This window comes from Myotis nattereri (assembly GCF_964212035.1).
Source record: "Myotis nattereri genome assembly, chromosome: 6".
Taxonomy (NCBI): Eukaryota; Metazoa; Chordata; class Mammalia; order Chiroptera; family Vespertilionidae; genus Myotis; species Myotis nattereri.
In genome coordinates this window covers 98,338,004-98,358,271 of record NC_138081.1, presented here as the reverse complement: position 1 = coordinate 98,358,271, position 20,268 = coordinate 98,338,004, and the positions used below count along the sequence as shown (strand labels likewise).

The window sequence follows — 20,268 nt, the reverse complement described above, 5'->3', positions numbered from 1 at the left end:
CTTGTTTGTTTTGATTTTTAGATTCAGTTGTTGACATATATGTATTTATGCCATTTTATTCATATTTTTATCTCCTCTTCCTCAAGAATGCCCTTCAGCATTTCATGTAATACTGGTTTGGTGGCGATGGACTCCTTTAGCTTTTTCTTGTTTGTGAAACTCTTTGAGCTTCAATTCTAAATGAGAGCTTTGCTGAGTGGAGTAATCTTGGTTGTAGGTTCTTGCTATTCATCACTTCGGAGAACAATCTTTAAGTGTCAAATCCTAATCGATGGACAACGTTGCTCCAGTCTCTGCCTCCATCAGGTGGCCTCCGTCTCCCTGTCCCCTTCTCTCTCCCACGAGGACACTTGCCGTGGATTTCAGGCCATCCCTCCTCCAGGACGATCTCATCCCAAGACTTGCATCTTCACATCTGCAACGACCTCTCTCCCAAGTCAAGTCACCTTCTAGGCGTTGGGTGAGCATGTCTTCTGAAAGCCTACTCCTCAGTCGGCTCTCCCGGGGTAAGTAGGTGATGGTCGGTCGTGTGAGATGACAACTCGGTGTGTGCCTCAGTACATTCCTCGAGCTTCACCTCTCAGCTGTGTTCTCTGTTCTCTTTGGCACGATGTGTTGTGACTGCCAGAAGGAACTTTGCACCCTTTTTGGGTTAAAGTCTTTGCTTTAAGTTCAAGAATATAAATGTATGCACAGGTGTGTAGGTTCAAATGTATGTTTGAATGTGTGTGAAGATACATGCACATGTGTGCCTGCAGGTCCATGAGCTTGTGTGTGTGCATACGTGTGCATATTAATGTGTGCATTTGCTCACCCTCACCCCTGTCAGGCAGGTATACACAGATCACGGCTCTTTCTGTGCAGATCAGTTCGGCATTCTCCAGGAAGCAGAGGCTGTGAAAACAGCTCAGGGTGTTGCTGTTTAATCACCTCACTTCAAGGTATGTGGACGCCACACTTGCAACCTGCAGTGCATAGAAACCAGGGTAATGGCTGTGGCGGAGGAGGGAGTTTCTGAAGTTTAGCAATTCAGAGGGTTTGCTTTTCATGCTACTTGAGTTGCCTGGTAGCATCATTAACACACCTTTCCTGCTCACACCGCGCCTGCCGTATGCTTCTCCTCGTTTTAAGCTGAAGTTACCAGAATGCCATGTTGTTATGGGTACCCAGCTACCTCAGTGAGAACTGAGGAAAGAGGTAGCAAGGAGACTCTCGAATTATTAAAATAATTCGGTCCCTGACAATGTGTATACCTTCTTGATTTTTAAGTGAGTGTTAATTAGCACATTTGCATATCCAGAAAGTCGGGTGTCGGTAATGGCTCTCATAAGATTGCTTGCATAGTAATTGGCCATGCCTTTGTCTTTCTCTTCCCACTAAACACTAAGTTTTTAAGGTAGGAGACTGAATACCATTGTATTGTCAGTGACTCCTACGATCTCTGGTACAAAGTAGATACTTGATGAGTGAGTGAATCTGAGATTGACTAAAGGAGGTGTGATAATATGGACACAGCATCCGGGTTAGCCTTAGGTAGGTTACTCACCTGTGTCCAATGGTGTAAGTGAAGGCGAAGGCCACTTAGACACAAGGGTAGAGGGATAGGATGATCCGAAGGTACAAGATCTGTCACATGGCCTCTCTTCTCTTTATGAAGTGACAGTGAGGTGTTTGGTAAAAGTGAGGCAGGGAATAGTGAGATATGTAGCTGGAAGCAACAGGGATTCAGAACAAAAATCGACGGAGAACATTTTCTAACACATTTTCTCTAACAGTATCCATGACTCGGGTGGCCTATTTTGTTCACTGTTGTTTTGTACCAGTTTCAGGTGTGCGCCACAGGGGTTAGCTATCACATGCTTTACGTAGTGATCCCCCAGATGTTGTAAGTGCCCACCTGCCACCATCCCCAGTTATTGCAACAGTATTGACTGTAATTCCCTGTATTGTACTTCACGTTCCCGTGACTGTTTTGTGACCACCGATCTCTACTTCTCAAGCCCTTCACCTTTTCCACCAGCCCCCCAACCCTCTCCCTTCTGGCAACCATTAGCTGAATGTAAACTATAATCGAAAACTAAAATTTAAAATAAGGAAAGTTGTGTATGTTGGCTGAGTGGTTAGAAAAAGTGGATGTTGCATTAAACAAGGATTGGAGATTTGCCCAATGGGTCTGGGAGTTGAGGGCAAGTCACTGTGTTTAGTGATTCAGTGAAGCAACAGTGATTCAGGGCATCAGAAGTCTCGACAACCAGGAAAGAAGGGTCACATGGAGAGAGTGGGTAGCGGGGGAGCTGCTCGACAGCCTTCAGCCTTGGGCAAAGGGAGCTAGGAGATGGCAGTGCCTACACCTTTGAAGCAGATATTACAGGTGGGGAGTCAGAGGAGGGAGACATGCTATGTTTACATAGAAACAGTTCCAGGCAGCCGGGGACATGCGACTGTGGTTAGAGGAGACCAGAACGAGACTGTATAGAGTTCTGTTTCTAGCCATTTGATGAACAGGTTCAGGAAGATCCCTCCTGCTGTGTCACACACCCATGGACATGATGGAGAGTCACAGACCCATGGGCATGACGAAGAGTCACACACCCATGGACATGACGGAAAGTCACACACCCATGGACATGACGAAGATGCAGACGAGCAGGGATTTGCCAGGAGCCGGACACTTACAGAAAGGACCTGCCCCTGGACCTGCCCCCTCGCTGACAGGAGGGAGTAGCGGGCCCTTGCGCAGGGAAGGGAACCAAGCTTGAGATTTGGCTGGAAAAGGTGAGCATTCCAGGTCCACGTCATGTTGCCCGCATGAATACAGTTCCCGAATGGAAAAGAGAAAAAGGACATATTATAAAATGTCAGGAATTCTTAAGGTAAAAGGTATCTGCATTTACATTTAGAAAAAGAAACAATGATCTTATTGCTCTCTCGCTATCAGGCACTTCCTATATTTCTGGTGTCTAACAAGCTTTATTTTATGAAATGGTGATGTAAGGGATAGTGTTTACTTAGACTTCCTTGACAAAGTACATAATGGAAGCGTTGTATCATAGTATATTTATAATTTTATAGGTTCCCAAAACTGGAAAATCTGGGGACCAAAAATCTATACTTTTGATCATACACTTCTTGCAACTGACCCTATGAATTTAAATGTTTGTCTTCCCCAAGAGGTGCGGACCGGCTTGCGGATGCAGATGGCGAGCAGCTCACGCCAGGCCTTCGTGGGTGCTTCTCACCTGGAAGGCAAAGCCAGGCATTTCCGAAGGGATGGAGGCGGCCCCATTTCTTCCTGGTGGCCCACTCGGGTAGCAGGCAGGAGAGGGAGAATCAAATGCCCAGCGTGTGATGCCCGCCGGCCTGCTGCTCACAGGGTCCGGCCGACCGGCTCAGGGCAGAGCCGCCCCTTACGGTTCATCACGGCCGCCTTGTCTAGTCTTCACCACTGCTTACTACCCACCATGAGGATGAGCCATAGCCCCTCTTTAGGGGAAGTTGTTTCTAGCCTTTTGCCACTAGGAGGCGCTCCACTGTGGACAGAGGCGCACATTGATCATCCACTTGGGAAACACCTTTCAGAGAAGTAATTCATCTTGAAATTGAAAATCTTATGTTAACATTTTTCATGTGTGTCAATAGGGCCTGTGCGTTCCTGAACTCACCGGGAAGTAGGTACATATTACTCGTTTTCCTGTTGGCAGAGATTCCAGCCGCAGCCAGGAAGCTGACAGGCCTGTTCCCGCCCCACTTCATGTGCTGGGACGTCCCTTAACCAGGGGCCTCACCGTCTGGATTGCAAATGGGTCCAGGTAGGACGTGAAACCGTGGCTGGTGGTACAGAGAAGCCAGCTGTATACATGCTTCTTCCATGACTGCTCGCCCTGAGCAGAAAGTGCCTTTCAGGATCGATTTTTGGAGGTTTATTATGTATGTCTGGTTCTCAATTCCAACAGTAGAATGAAGATCTAAACGTTAGGTTCTACCTTAAAAAAATGAAATAGGTCTTTCAAGGCCAATGACTCAAAAGTCATAGGTTTTGTGACAGGTTGGCTCCTCAGGGCTGGCTCAGGACCCTGACCTCCTCTCACTTCGCACACGTCTGGGAAATACTTGTGGCGCATTTACAAGCGTGAGGGGGAGAATGGAAGGACCGGGCGTTGCTCTGAGCAGCAAGAGGCAGGAAGTGGAGAGAGCCCCTAAAATTGTGACAATCAGACAAGTTTTCAAAGGCACAGAATCAAGGCCACTCGGAGTCGGGGCCGATGTTGTGCTGTTCAGTGACGGCACAACCCAGCGACGGATGCTCAACGACCCCGAGTCGCGTAGAAATCGTTAAACCTTATGCTGTAGGGCATTTGAAAGCAACGGAAGGTGTAAAATCTCCATGTTTCCTTCCCAAGGAGTGAGCGTCGGTGGCTACTCGGAAAGTATTCCTGTATCAAAGAGTCCATTTTTACCAACTCCATGTCAGTGAAGTGTGGACGGGATCTTTCGGTCCTGAAAATTCAGGCTCTTAGATGCGTGCGGAGAGCTGCTCAGCTTGTCGGACCAAAAGCACTTTCAGTGGAAGAAAAGGGTGAAGTTTCTAGTGGAGGTTAAAGGGTTTCCTGGCATCTGTACTCGCCCCTGGGCCTGTGGTTGTGTGGCTGCGCTGCATCCTTACACACGTCCTGCCTCCCATCCGAAACCAGCGATGTCCCCAGGGGGGACGGTCCTGGCTCCTTCATCGGGAGGAGTATGGGAACCTAGTCCAGCAGAGGAGACTGGGTACTGGCAGGTGGGCATTCAGGCTCAGGGCTGGCCCGCTGTGGCCTTGGACTTGCCAGTGGTTCCCCTATACCAGTGGTCAGCAAACTGCGGCTCTCGAGCCACATGCGGCTCTTTGGCCCCTTGAGTGTGGCTCTTCCTAAGCCTTAGGAGGATCCTAATTAAGTTAATAACAATGTACCTACCTATATAGTTTAAGTTTAAAAAATTTGGCTCTCAAAAGAAATTTCAATCGTTGTACTGTTGATATTTGGCTCTGTTGACTAATGAGTTTGCTGACCACTGCCCTACACGTCAGACCTGCGGCTCCTGCACTCAGCACAGAGCAGGCTTGCTCACCTCTGGGAGGGGCGACCTTGAGGAAGGTCACCAGCTGGAGCTATTCGGGGCTGGTGCCCATCCTGCAGGGTCATGGCCGGCACCCGCAGCTGGAGAGAAGCTGACTGCATGGAAGACACGGGGCGACCCCAGCTGCTGTGCACGCAGGTCAGGCCTCCGTGTCCCTCCCATCACTTCCCAGGCAACCGTGGTCTTCGCTGTATTCCCTCCCCACTGTTTCGTGAATGCGATTTTCTTCGCTTTGATCCCCAGTCGCTGTTTAATATTTCACGGGGAACCACTGCCTCGCCTCTCCTCTCCCCACAATGGGTATGGGACGCCTGCAGTGGGGTGGGGAGACTTTGGGTGAGGGGTACCCCATAAAGGGCACAGTTACTACAATGGCAGTGAGCGTGGGGATCTGTTCCCCCTGAGACGGTGATAGGTCCTCAAATTGTGCAAAGTAGCAGATGGGCCCAAACTCTCGCCTTGATCTGGAATTAGCAGATCCCACTTTCTAATGATGCTAAACTGAGGAGCATTTAGCACAGAACATATGTGTTTGGGTTCCGCATATTTCTTATTTACCAGCAAAACTAAATTTGGTTTCCCGTTTCCACGTTCCGAGGCCATTTTTGCAGGTTTTAGCAACTTGCTGGGGCCTTGAGGAGGCACCGGCTCCCTCTCAGACGCGAGGACCAGGCCCACGCTGTTCATTAGCACATCGGAGTCAGCACGTTTGTGAAAACCATTCCTCCAAGAATCGGTCTCCTGCCCGAACCATCACTCTTATTCTTCCACCCAGACCCAAACACTATTCCTCAAACACCCCCACAGCCTGGGAACAGCCGCCTCACGTCCGTGGGGTGTGCAATGGCTTAGGAAGCGGTTTCTCTACCTTTGTAGCCGGTGTTTTCCAGAGCGCTTTCAGGTTTGCACTGAAATTGAGAGGAAGGTAGCGAGGTTTCTCAAGCACCTCCTCCCCCTCACGTGCACAGCCTCCCGTATCAGTGGCATTTACTAGACCAGCGCTTTGCTTTCCCAAGGATGAGCCTGCACGAACAGCTCAGAATCACTCCAAATCCATAGCTCACCGTGGGGCTCACTCTTGGTATTGCACAGTCTACGTGTTTGTACAAAAGTCAGACAACATACCCAGCGTCGTAATATTATACAGAGTGTTTTATTGCTTTAAAAAATCCTCTGTGTCCGCCTACTCATCCTTCCCCCAAACCTGCCAGCCACCGATCTTTCGTATTGTGACCATAGTTCCGTCTTTTCCAGAATGCCGTCGAGCTGGAGTCACAGTGTGTACCTTGTTCAGATGGCTGTCTTCATTAGAATATGCACGTAAGTTTGCCCCATGTCTTGGCATGGCTTGTTAGCTCATTTCTTTTTAGCACTAAATATTATTCCATTGTTTGGATCAGTGGCCTTTTAAATACAGTTCCTCATGTTGTGACCCAACCATAAAATTATTTTCATTGCTACTTCATAAGTGTCATGTTGCTACTGTTATGAATCATAATGTAAATATCTGATATGCAGGATGGTCTTAGGCGACCCCTGTGAAAGGGTCGTTTGACCGCCAAAGGGGTCGCGACCCACAGGTTGAGAACAGCTGGTCGGATGGACCACAGTTTATTCATCCATGATTGCTTCCTACTAAGACACCATGGTTGTTTCCAAGATTTGGGTTATGAATAAACCTGCTACACACACTCATGGGCAGGTGCTTGCGTGGCCCCATTTTACTGTGTCCTTTTCCCCGTCCCACCAGCAGTGGATGAGAGCTAATGCGGCTCCACACCCTGGCCAGCATCTGGTGTCAGTGGTCCAGGTTTTGGCCACTCCAATAGTGTAGTGGCATCTCATTGCTGTTTTCATGTGCATTTCCCTGATGATGTAAGATGTGGAGCACCTATTCATTTGCTTATGTACCACCCGCACATCTTCTTTAGTGAGGAGCCTCTTAAGGTCATTGGCCCACTGTGCAAGGAGCTGTTTGTTTTCTTGTTGAGTTTCAAGACTTCTTTGCATATTTTGGACGATGGTCCTTATCAGATGTATCTTTTGCAAGTGTTGACCCCCTGTTTGTGGCTTGGCTTCTTATTACCTAGATGATGTCTTCTACAGAGCAGAAGTTTTAATTTTAATGAAGTCCATTTTATCAATTATTTCTTTCATGAATTGTGGTTTTGGTGTCGTGTCTAAAAAGGCATCACTGTGCCCAAGGTCATGTAGGTCCATGATCCATTTTGAATTAATTTTTGTGAAGGTTATAAGGTCTGTGTTTAGAGTTTAGGGTTTTTTGTGTGTTTTGGTTTTTTTTGGTGTTTTTTGGGGTTTTTTTTTTTGCATATGGTGTGTCAGAATTATTTGTTGAAAAGACTCTTTGCTTCATTGTATTGCCTTCGCTCCTTTGTCAAAATCAGTTGACTGTGTGTGTGGATCTGTTTGGGAGCTCTCTATTCTGTTTCACTGATCTGCTTGTCTATTCTTTTGCCAATGCTACCCTGACTTGGTTACTTGCTGTGGCTTTGTAGTTTGTCTTGAAGTCGGTAGTATCAGTCCTGTAACATCATTAGTTCTTCAATCCTGTGTTGGCTCTTCTGGGTCTTCTGCCTCCCCATACGAACATGAGAATCAGTTTGTCAATATCCGCAAAGTAACTTCCTGGGTTTTTGATTGGAATTGCATTGAATCTGTAGGTCAAGTTGGAAATTATTGATATTTTGACATTATTGAGTTTTCCTATCCATGAACATGGAATGTCTCTCCATTTATTTAGTTCTTTGACTTTATCAGAGTTTTGTAATTTTTCTCATATAGGTCTTATGCATATATTATTAGATTTGTGCCTAAATATTTTCATTTTTGGAGGGTGCAAATGTAAAATGTTAGTGTTTTTAAATTACAGTTCCACTTGTTCATTGCTGGTATATAGAAAAACAATAGACTTTTTTTTATATCAACCTTGTATCAAGAACCTTACTATAAATGTTTAATTCCATAAGGCCCTCCAGGTCTATCCATGTTGTTGCAAATGACAAGGGCTCATTCTTTTTTATGACTGAGTAATATTCCATCATGTATATTATATCTTGTTTACTCATTTATCTACAGACACCTAGGTTGTTTCCACATCTTGGCTATTATAAATAATATTGCGATGAACATGAGAATGCATATATATTTTTGAATTAGTGATTTTTCCTTTTTTTTTTTTAAATAAATGCCCAGAAGTGGAATTGCCAGATTTGAGGGTCAAAAGGTATAAGCTTTCAGTTACAAAATAAGTAAGTCATGGGGTCATAATATACAGCATGGTGACTGCATACTATATAGCACATTTGAAAGTTGCTAATATGGTAAATCTCAAAAGTCCTCATCACCAGAATAAATTGTAATTATGTATGGTGTCCGATGTTAACTACATTTATTGTGATCATTTTGCAATGCAAATGTTGAATCATGTTGTACATCTAAAACTAATTGCTAGATCATATGGCAGTTCTATTTTTAATTTTTAAGGAAATTCCATATTGTTTAACATAGAGTGATAAAGTTCTTTAGTGGGTTTTTTGTTTTTCTACTGACAAAAAAGGCAAACTTAGAAAAATAAAGACTTGGATATTACTTTAATTTTGGGAATTTGTCATGTAATAGGGCTTTTATGAATGTCTGCCAAACATTATGTTAAAGACTTTTGCTATAACTCTTACTTTGTGTTAAAGAAACTTTCTGAAATCAAAGCTAAAAAGCATACTCTCATCAGCTATTAATAAAGATAAATGAACTAATCTGGCTCCATCCAATTGAGCATGTTCATGGGAAGATCAATCAGATAGTCTTTGACAATGTGGCAGAAGTTAATGTTCACAAACAGAAACGGTAATTTTATCATTCTTTCCTGTGGCAAACCAATATGCTTATAATTTCCACGAACCATCGTCGCTTATGTGTATCCCTGAGAAATATGCATTGTGTATACATTATTGTTTTATATATTTATAACTTGTAACACACCATGTGCATTCTCCTGGAACTATTTTATGTTGTATTTGAGTCATCTGTGTTGATGGCTTATTTGTTTTCATTGCTCTAATACATTCCATGGCAAGAATACATCTTTTTAATGCATCCTCCTGTGGTTGAATCTTTCTGTTTCTAAATTGCTGTGGCTTTCTCCTTGGGTTCTCACTCATACACCTCTGAGCAGAGTGACTCAATGACAGGGTGTGCTTTTCCTAAACTTGACCAGGTAAACCGTATTGTTCTTCAAAATACTTACACAAGTATATATTCTCACAAGCAACGAGTCATGGCTCCATCAGTCCTCCACATCTACTGTTGAGTTTTTAATTTTTTCAAATAGGAGTGCAAAATATTTTATGACTGCGGTTTGACTTTTATTTCCCTGATTACCAGAAGTTTGCACATCTTTTCATGTGTTTGTGAATTCAGTCTTTTAAGCCCTTGTCCTATGAATTTCATTACCGCTTCTGCACATGTCCAACAACCATTGTGTTCTTGATATTGTAATTGTACAAGTTGATATTTACATACTTGATGGCCGTTCTGCTTATCAGTAACACTTAAAATAAGACAGATTCATTTGAAGTTCATTATATACTAATTAGTCAGGAAATCAGTAATTTTGTAATTCTCCATATACTAGTAGATACTTACTGTAGATCTTTATTTTTTTCCTGTGCTTAGAGGGAATTAATTATGTGACCATTTCTTGTTAAAGAAAAAATATTGAGAACACCCATGGATGCCATATTCTTCCATGATCTTCAGGGATACAAAGAGCACTACCATCTTGGGACATACAAACAGTTCAACCAAAATTGGAAATCTAAATGACTTAAACACACATGAAAATTTTTGAAAAATACACTTCTGACTGCAGATCATGTTCCACAAAAATCTAGACTTCTCATCCTGGCCGGCAGGTCTTCCTTCCCACCCTCACTTCCCAAGTTCCCCTTCCTTGCCGAGGCCAGTCTCTCTGAGAGGCAGTCACCTCCGAGCTGCCCATCGTCTGGTGCACCCATGGTACTCCCCTGGGGCTGGCAAAACCCCCTCCAGGATCTTCTCAAGGACTGATAACCCAACCCCAAAGTGTCCATATTATTTTCATTTTCTTCATAATACATTTCTATCTACACTAGAGGCCCAGTGCACAGATTCGTGCACATTGAAAGGAAATTAATTAGAAGAAATATTTTAGAGGCCAGGGAGGGACTGCAGGGTGTGTCTGGCCCATCTCACCCAGTCCTGATCGGCTGACCCCAGCAGCAAGCTAACCTACCGGTCAGAGCGTCTGCCCCCTGTGGTCAGTGTGTATCATAGTGACTGGTTGAATGGTTGAACAAATGGACACTTAGCATATTGGGCTTTTATTATATAGGATTTCTATCATCGGATACTGTCCCTTTTAAACTCTATATGGTGTGTTTCACTGTATGAGAACATAGGTCCCATTCATGGCTGGTGCCTGTAAGGCCTGGGGGGCCAGTGTGCAGTAAATGTGCTTCAGAGGGTTAGTAGTTCAAGGACCTACAAGAGGGCATGCACTTATTGCATTAATATATTAAATCCTGGCCCTCCTGGTGTTGCTCAGTGGTTGAATGTCGACCTATGAACCAGGAGGTCATAGTTTGATTCCTGGTCAGGGCACATGCCTGGGTTGTGGGCTTGATCCTCAGTGAGGGGTGTGCAGGAGGCAGCCAATCAATGATTGTCATCATTGATGTTTCTATCTCTCCCTCTCCCTTCCTCTCTGAAATCAATAAAATACACACACACACACAGATAGATAGATGGATACAGATATATATCTATATAGACATATAGATATACAGATATATTGAGATATAGATATTCCAGTCCTAAGCTAGGAAAGTGTACTAGTGATAATCGCCTGTGGTGGTGGCTTTTATGACCAATGCAATGCAATTCAGTTCACTTTGTATATGTGGGGCGCCACACATTGACTTTATGTTGAAGAATGACTCCACGGGACTGATCAAAAGGCATTTGAATGGCAGACACAGGACTGTGATCTTTGCACGCGGAGGAGAAACATGCTGGAAGGGAAGCTGCCGGCACCCCGTACAGCGGACTAGAAGCTTCCATGGCCCCCTTATCTGGCAGTGAGGCATCAGCAGTAGCTGGGCAGGTGGCCTGCAGGAATGGCAGCTCAAGTCACCATTTTTATTTATTTTTTTTTACAGAAAACACCCAATTAATCTAGTTCACTCAAGAATGTGGATGCCACAGACATTCTGGAAGCAAAACAGTCTTCAAAGCAGCTTTCTCTTTCTTTGCCAAAGAAACCATTTGACACGGAGACCCAGACCATGGTCAGTGGCGTGGGTCTTTGAAGATATATTTCAATTCAAAAAGCAAATGAAGCGGGAAGGCTCATTAGCTGTTCATTCTTGACTTGGATGTTTTTTAGACTATGAAAGTGGCCTTTCGTGTGAAATGGTTCACATTAACGCATGAATAACGTGGATGTAATACACTGTAGAATCAAACTGCATTTTTCAATCTGATTCTATAGTTTTTTAAAAAACACACTCATAAATCAGACGATGTGCTGCCTCTTATCTTTGCAAACACTTGATCCCAGATGTGACTAATTAGCAGCATGAGCAAGTTTGCTCGGGGAATGTTTGTGTTGCCCGGGAAGATGCATCATGAGCGAAGGAGCTACGAAGGACACGTATCTGGGAAACGCCACGGATCGGGTGGTTAGCATCGCTTTCTGAATGTCAGATAAAGGCCTTCTGTGGAGATGATTATCCTTTTGACGAGTACTATGACTTTGTTATTCTTAGCGTTAACATTCGAGCATTTGCATGGTGTTTATACTTTAATATATGTAGGGATACAGAATGTGTACTTAGTGTCACCAATAACACCATCATTTATTGATGAAACTGAACCTCTAAGGAGTTAAGTAACTCAGGAAGGTCATAACTTCTGACTCTAACACCTGAGACATTCTGCTCCAGGTGTCTGAAGGCCCTGGCCTGCATATATATTTTTGTCACTCTAAACTCTTGAGAAATTGGAATCTTTCAATATTTCTTAAAGTGCTATAAAAAGAAGGCATAAAATAATTATGGCTTAAGCACGCCCAACTTCGCCAAGGTGACCTGAGTTGAGGACATTCCCTTCCATCTCTAATTAAAGGATCGTTCAGACCACATGGACGTCCCCGAGGTCAGAGCATCCATTCAAGTTTCTGAAGCCCTCGTTCCTTGCATCCCATTTTGTAGTTGTGAGTCTTCAGTGATAATACTGACCTAGCGCAGAGCCCATCTGAAGGGGGAACAGGTAGACCTGTAGTCTTGTATTGTGGGCTTGTTAGGGTTTTCCTGCCTCTATCCCAGGATCCTACTCAGCCCACGAATTGTAGCTGACAGAATATTTGAACGGATGAATAGGCAAAATATTCAGTGCACACATTACACCAAAGTATCGTTGACCAACCCTAGACCAAGAACAAGCTGAGGTGTGTAGCTGAGGCGAGCCTTGCTTCTAATGAACAGCTGGTGGGTATTTTGGGTTATACACAGAAATGACTAAGAAGGAAATCCCACTGTGCCTCACAGCCCCTCCCCCAGGACATGTATGTACCACGTAGTATTCGTCTTATATCTTTAGATGAAGTTCAAAGCCACTTTCATTTTCCACACTAAGAATTTAGTTAAATTCTGAACAAGTTTGCTGGGTAACCTAGTCTAAACTTTCAAACTACCAAACTAAAGACGCTCAGTGTGGTGTTTTAGTCAACTGTGCTTTGGGAAAGAAAAATAAAGCCACCACACGGAGACAATTACAGTAAAATTGAGGGAGACAGATATTATATTATTTAAATGCGCAGTTTAAAACTACACATTGAAAGTTATGGCCCATTAATGTAAATTATCTTGTGGTGGAAATATCTAATTATCTCTCCCAGATAACAAATATGAGTGTAAATGTTTCAACCTAATCAGAACCTGCAGGGAGAGAAGCTGCTCAATGAGGAACCCGGACTCTGCCCCAGCGTCTAATTATCTGTGAAATCCACCCGCGGAGTCTCAGGTGTGCCATTCCTGGTCCTCTTTTCTAGAACAAGGAAAGAAAAAGGTATCCCATGTCTTGTGTTGAAATATTTTTATAAGAGCAATTATTTGATGTGATGAGTGATGGGGTGTGTTGTGTTTTTGTCCAACTCGAAACTATCACTGCTCCCAGGAAAATGCATCCCCCAAAGTGAATAATGTCTGTAAATTAATTTCAAGGATTGTTTTTCACCCACTGATTTCATGTCCACATCGTCAACCTCTTATAGTTGAAGGCAAATAGAATGTTGTGAGCCTCCATCAAAAATACTATATAGACTGAAACAGATAATATTGTAATGCCAGTACGAATCTGGACACCCTTTAGAGGGGGCGACTTGCCCGTGTTTCATGGATAGGTGTTTCAGACTTGGTGCTGATATGTTTCTACGTTAACATGTTTCAGGCCTGCAGTACCAAACATGAGTACCAAGAAGGCCGAAGTCCTAGGTATTCAGCCATGACCGCAGAAGCACCACTTGGTTAAGAAAATCATTGACTATTCCCCAGTAAGGATCCTGAAAATAAAGACTCCTGATATAATGGCCGTAGGAAAATTTCCTGTGCACGTGAAAAAAAAAATGAAGTATTTGGTTAACTCCCCCAATTTAGGATGCATGCTCATGTTTAATTGAAAAACACAACATTAGCATGTGTTTTATAACCCTGTTCAATGTTAACGCAAAGACTCTGACAGGTGCGGGACCTTAAATTAGTTGAGCTCCTTTAGAAGCAAGACACATGATTCTTCTAGGACGGCCATAAGGATAGGAGTTCCTTGTGAGGATTCTCAAGAGAAAACAGTGCTGTCATCTGCACAGTTGGACCAAACAGGACAGTCACACAGCCTGGTGTCCTGAAAACTAAATATCATTGAAGAACTAGGCGGTGGTCAAGACCCAGCAGTGTAATAACTACATCATCATCACTCCTGTCTCCAATTTCTGCCTCTGAGGTTACTTAACTGCGACCCCTCTTCTCCTCCCACACCATCTACCACTCACCAGATGGTTCTCGCTGCACAATGCTTATCCGGCAGGTCCAACAGGTGACTCACCGCGGGGGTCTCCCTGGGGGCGGAGGGCACCCCAGGTTGTCTTGAGGTCAGAAACCCATCTCGTGTCCACTTGGCTATCACAACCAGGTTCCAAGCATGTGGGGCTCTGGGTCATAATTCCTCAGAAGAGGGCTGTGCAAAATCTTTTCCAAATATTTCTGAAATTTGAAGGCATGCGTGTTTCTGGCATACTTGGTCTTTCCCAAAAGATTGCAGCAACTTTAAAGGACTTCACAGCTCACGATGAGTAGAATCAGTGTTTCTGGTCTTTTATCATGCCATCGACCCACATGGGTCCCATCATACTAAGACAACGTTAAAATGCACCTGCAAGTACCATGTTTTTGGATAGCTCTGTCTTTACATATCTGCTCCCTTTGCCTGGAATGGCTCCCATCAACGCTCCGACTTGGTTAGTTCCTGCTCATCTTCAAGTTTCAGCTCCAGGACCAGGGAAGGTTCATATTGTTTTCTACCTGTTGAACATCTCTTCCTCCTTTTCATGATAATTTTCTTTGGAGAACCACTGTTCTCACTCCAGCTGCATTGACGAGATGCAGCTTACCCTGTGCTTGGTGCCAAGATTGATCATGTTTATCAGGCAGGACTTTTCATTCTCTTGGCCATGTGTTTGGATCAAGAGTAGACATATGACCCAAGCAAGGACTCTCAATCATCTGGGGCCATTTTATAGAATTATTAGGGGAAACGTTTTGTTTGTTTTTATAAAGTTGATTAACTGGTAAAGTATAGGCCTAGAATTTTCAATGGCCCATGTATGAAAAAGCCATCAGAGACATAACTGGAGGTGAGAGAGAGAAGAAGAGAGATCTGGGAACATTATTGGAGTTCCTGGATCAAACTATAACTGAATGCAAAATGCTCCCGAAATTATCCTTTATGTTTAACAATTTTTTCCTCTTTTTTTATTTTTTGGCTCATTTGAGAACGATCTGAACTTTCTACTACCTGCAATATAAAGAGACCAAATTAATACAGGTTGTTTAGGCCAGATGCCTTCTTATACCCTGATCATGCTGTATCACACATGCTTTCTCATCTCTTCCTGCGGGAGACTGTGAGCTCCTGGAAGGCTGGCCCTGTCTCATGTTCATGCGCCAGTGTCTGACGCGTTGGATGGTATATCGCTGGCATTCATCCTTATTTGGTGGACAGATGGAAGAAAGATGAATGAACTTTCTAGCTGTTGGATTAATAATGGTATTTTCTGAATTGCTAAATGTGTTCACTTTAGTCCCCAAAACACCAAGTTTTCATTATGATTAGCACAATTTTGTTTCTTCATCAAACCTCAGATTTTCCTCTCTTCATTGTTTCACCACAAAGAATATCCAACAAATTTAGCACTGTGTTTTCTCAGGAGAATATAAGTATCATTTTTAAATCTTCAGTCCATAGATCCCATTTCATTGGTTCAACAACAGTGAACACTTTAATAGAGAGAGAAATGAGGCTGATGAGGGAAGCAGGGCCTGGACCGTGGAGGTCTCCATTTCTATGCTAAGCAGCTTGGGTTTTATTGTGCAGGCAATTTGGAGCCATCGAGGAGTAACCAGGCAAGATTCACATTTTAGAAAACGCATTGTGGAGGGTTCAGGATGTGGGGAAGGAACCCAGATCCCTGACCTGGAGGAGACAGAGGCCGGCTGGGCGTGCCTGTTCTGCCCTCAGCAGTGAGAGTGAGACGGGACGCGAGAGGTAGATGCAGGTAGGAGATGAGAAGAGAGACCCAAGATGATCTCAGATTCCTGGCTTGGATGATAGCCATTCATTAAGACCAAAAAAAAAAAAGTAAAATAACTAGATCTGAGAAAGAAATTAATTTGATTCTGGACATGTCCATTAAAAAAAGGAATTTGCAAAAAAAAAAAAAAAAAAAGTCTTGTGAGCACCCAACTAGCATAGCTCAGTGAATGAGCACCGAACTATGAACCAGGAGGTCACGGTTTGATTCCCAATCGAGGCACATGCCCCAGTGCGGGCTCGATCCCCAGTGTGGGGCGTGTAGGAGGCAGCCGATCCATGATACTCTCTCATCATTGATGCTTCTATCTCTCTCTCCCTCTCTTCCTCTCTGAAATCAATAAAAATATATTTTTTAAAAAGTCTTGTGGGCTTCTCTTGTCTGCCCTTCTCTGGCAGTAGGTCTTGAGCAGCTGAGCTGGGCACCTGGCTGTTCTGCTTGGCCCCACCCTCCAAACCAGCCTGCAGGAATCACCTCCGCTGACCCAGGCTCACAACACTCCTCTGAGCAGGATGTCCAGGGAGAGCTTCTGGAAGTTTCTCTTCTGCCCCAGCTTCAGGGACCCTCTTATTTGGCATGTGAGTTGCTACAATCAAGCCTGGCAAACTGCTTCCCGCTTGAAGGTGTTCTTGCATGGGCTTGAAAAAAGTGGAAAGACTGTTGAAATGTGTTTTATTTATGACACTCAACACTCAAATGCCCTTCGTTTTCGGCGTGTCCCCATCACTGTGACATTTTCCCTCTGCGTTTAGTCCGAGCCGTCAGCCCCGGGGTGGGAATGCCGGGGACAGACAGACCGAGGCCCCGCTCCACAGGGCGGGCGCGGGGCCACAGGAATCCGAATCCCATTTGATCACTTCTATCTGATTTCTTCGCTTTTCGCCAATAGATGTCCCTGCAGCAAATGGAAGAATGTTGAAAGGAGTCCAGGGGTGTAATTAAGTGAGACAATACAGATGCCAGGATTTAAGCACCGCCAGTTTTATGTAATTTAATTAATACTGTGGCGAGGAAAACTGCTTGCCCGGCAGTATTTCGGGAGGAAAGAGCTGCTGTCTGCAGGGCAGCCTGACAGAACGCGGAGGCAGAGGCAGCCCCACGGAGGGCTCTATCTGAGCACAAAGAGCAGCCACGCCCGGAGCCCTGCGTGTTATTTCCCGGCCGACGCTTAGGACCCTGTCATGTAGTCACCTACAGAAATTCCACAGCGCGCTGAAGGCCCTGCAGGTGCGCCCGCCTCCTCTGCCACCTTCCCAGGCGCCTGGGGCCCCCGCCCCCGTCTCCGCGGGGCTCGTTGGCTGTCGGAGGGGCTCCCTCACAGCTGAGGATGGCGGGAGGGGATTCTGAAGTGAAGGAACGGGTCTCCTGCCTAAATAAGATACAGATGTGTTGGTCTCATTACCAGCTTTTACTTCCCTTTATTCGGCCAGGACACTTTGATAAATATATACTCCATTTTCCTCAGAGAAGCAGGAGATAATGCCTTCGATGCAGACGCAAAATCAATTTTGGTAATAACTCCGGGTAGAGCTCCCAGCTCCCGAAATGAAAACCAGGCGACATGAAAAGAGAAAGTCTGTGATCAGCAAAACACGCGCACGGGGCCCGAGGTTTCAGGTGGCTTCTCATTTAGAGCTTATGGATTCCGAATGAGGGAAAACGATTTGAAATTTCAAAGGCTTTGGCATTTTAAATTTGTCTTTATTTAAAATGTTCCCTTTTTCTCTCTCCCCTTCATGGTTCTTTCTGAAACTTTCACCCACAGCACAGTCAACGCTGCCGTGGAAATGAAACGCAGGAGGAGAGCAAACCCGGGAGAAGCCAACGCCGCGAGGCCAGCGGCAGCCACAGGCATCGGCCTCAGCGACGGGGCTCCCTCTGGCCCAGCCCCGGGGCTGCCGCCTGTTGACTGTTTCCATTCCCTGTGATCGCAGAGTCCGCGCACAGCTTCGTTGGACACACACCCAACAGAAGCAGGAGGACATGGTGGGGAAAGTGGTGTTTGGTAGCTCAGTATGTGTATGTGATGTAATCCAGGTGGAATGACATGGAAGTGTGTTCCCTTGGTTTGAATTAAGCATATTTAAGATCTACACTTCAGCTCGGCGGGCGTGGCTCAGTGCTTGAGCATCAACCTGTGAACCAGGAGGTCATGGTTCAATTCCCGGTCAAGCACAGGCCCGGGTTGTGGGCTCGATCCCCAGTGTGGGGCGTGCAGGAGGCAGCTGATCAGTGATTCTCTCTCATCGTTGATGTGTCTATCTCTCTCTCCCTCTCCCTTCCTCTCTGAAGTCAATAAAAATATTAAAAATAATAAAGAAATAAAATCTATCCTTCAGTCACGCTTACTGTTCCTGACCTTTCGGAAAATGTAATCGCTGGAGAGGGGCAGTGACCAAGACGTGAACGGGACACTGTTCCTGCGGGTGGCTCTTTGGTTTATCCGTGGCTGAGGGACACACTCCCCAAACCTGGTGGCTTCAAACAACAGCCATTCATTTGTCCAGGACTCTGTGCAGCAGGCACTGGGGGGGGGGGGGGGGTTAAGGTGGCTCCCTCCCGGGCGTCACTGTGGAGGCGAAACTGCAGCAGGGCCCTCTCTCCCCACGGACCAGAGTGGGCCAATGGACGGGGGGGCCAGGTCCCAGGAGAGGGGGCCAGCGGGAGCTGAGGCAGAAGCTGCAGGTGAAGGTCCCGCGGGGACAGGCCCGCAGCGGCCTTCCTCTGGGTTCTCTTGGCCAAATCCAAGGGCGTGGAAACAGCCTGTTTCTCAACCAGAAGAGGAGCAAGAACACGCAGCCGTCTGTCACCTACCAGAAACCGTCCTCCGCCACAATCCCTTGTATTGTCTGACACGCAACATGCGAGTGCCCCTGCCAAGATCCCGTCACTTCCATCCCCGTCGTGGCATCTGACTCTAAGGCAAAGACCAGGATCTCCTCACCTGAGTCAGACGCAGGAGCCAGTAGGCTGTCTCTATGGGCTCCACAAGTAAGGAGGCCCAGGAGGTACAGAGACCAGTCCCAGACCCGGCACAGCGCTCATGGGGAGCCAGGGACAGAGAAGCCGCGATGGAGGCTCCAGGCCATGTCCACCGCCATTCCATCCTGAAACCCAGCTTCCCTTGCTCACTGAGGAGGACTGAGGTGTTTCATTTTTAAGTAGGAATCAAAGGAAATATTCCAACTTTGGTCTTGCAAGATTGAAAAATAAAAATATTCATGTGACATTTGTGCACGCGCACATGCATGTGTGTGTGTGTGTGTGTGTGTGTGTGTGGTTTCCTCCAAGACCACAAAATAAGGCCACCCTAGTGGCCTCCGTTGCCATTACTGGTTTCCGGGTCAAAGCTGTATTGGAAGAGACCGGTGCTTAAGGCCTCAGCTCCCCGTCCCCAGAACAGACGTCTCCAGAAAGCCCGAATTGGCCAAGAAGGTGCCGTTCAGCCCGAATTCTCATGCACACGTGACCGGTGGTCACTGTCAATTTTGCAAAGAGCAGCCATTTCTCGACATGACTTCCGGCTTCCCCGGTAGTAGATGCTTTGCTAGTTCACAAAGGAAAGGCCGTCCCCTCCCACCGGTGGCGCAGCACACGGCCCGGTGCAGCCTTGGGAATATGGATGAGGGGATGACGAAGATTGATTTGTCTTTAGAGGATTGAAATGTGAGCAGCTGCCGGAGCAGCACTAAAAAGAATTAGACTCATCAAGCATAGTGATTCATAATGATAGCTTCACTTGCTCTTGGAATATTAAGGGAATCAACCATCCTCCTAATTGCCGAAAAGGACGTCTCCCCGCCCCCTCCCCACACAACATCTCTCTTTCAGTTTCTCAATATATCGATTTTTATATAGACAGATAGATCCCGACATGGCCTTCTCACTGGTGCAAGCATAAATGTAGCCAAGAAAAATTAAGATGAGCTAATATCTTGGATTAATGCTGGTTTCTATGCCTGAACCCGGAGCATAAATATCCCTTTAAAAGTAATACTGTCTGCAAATAAGATCAACTCCAATTTCAAGGCACTTTGTTAATGAAAAGTATTGATTTTTAGAGCATCGGGGCCAAACCATGGCCCATGTGTAATGCCTGACGTCCTTTCTGAAGAGAATCCGCACTGCCCTTCCCTTCTCCTTCGCCTCCTCCTCCCCGGCCTCAGGCCCCCACTTCTGTCTCTCTGCCTTCTCTTCCTTGTGGATCTCATTCATTCCTACAAAGTCGGCTG

At 45.5% G+C, this 20,268-nt stretch overlaps 1 long non-coding RNA gene across 1 annotated transcript; it reads left to right on the top strand.

Moving 5' to 3' along the window:
• The first annotated feature begins 893 nt into the window (after positions 1–893).
• Positions 894–18,352, top strand: LOC308520817. Its single transcript, XR_013996119.1, has 5 exons — positions 894–941; positions 6,370–6,435; positions 11,331–11,459; positions 13,107–13,239; positions 17,802–18,352. It is a non-coding gene; the product is annotated as an uncharacterized lncRNA (long non-coding RNA).
• Positions 18,353–20,268: the final 1,916 nt, after the last annotated feature.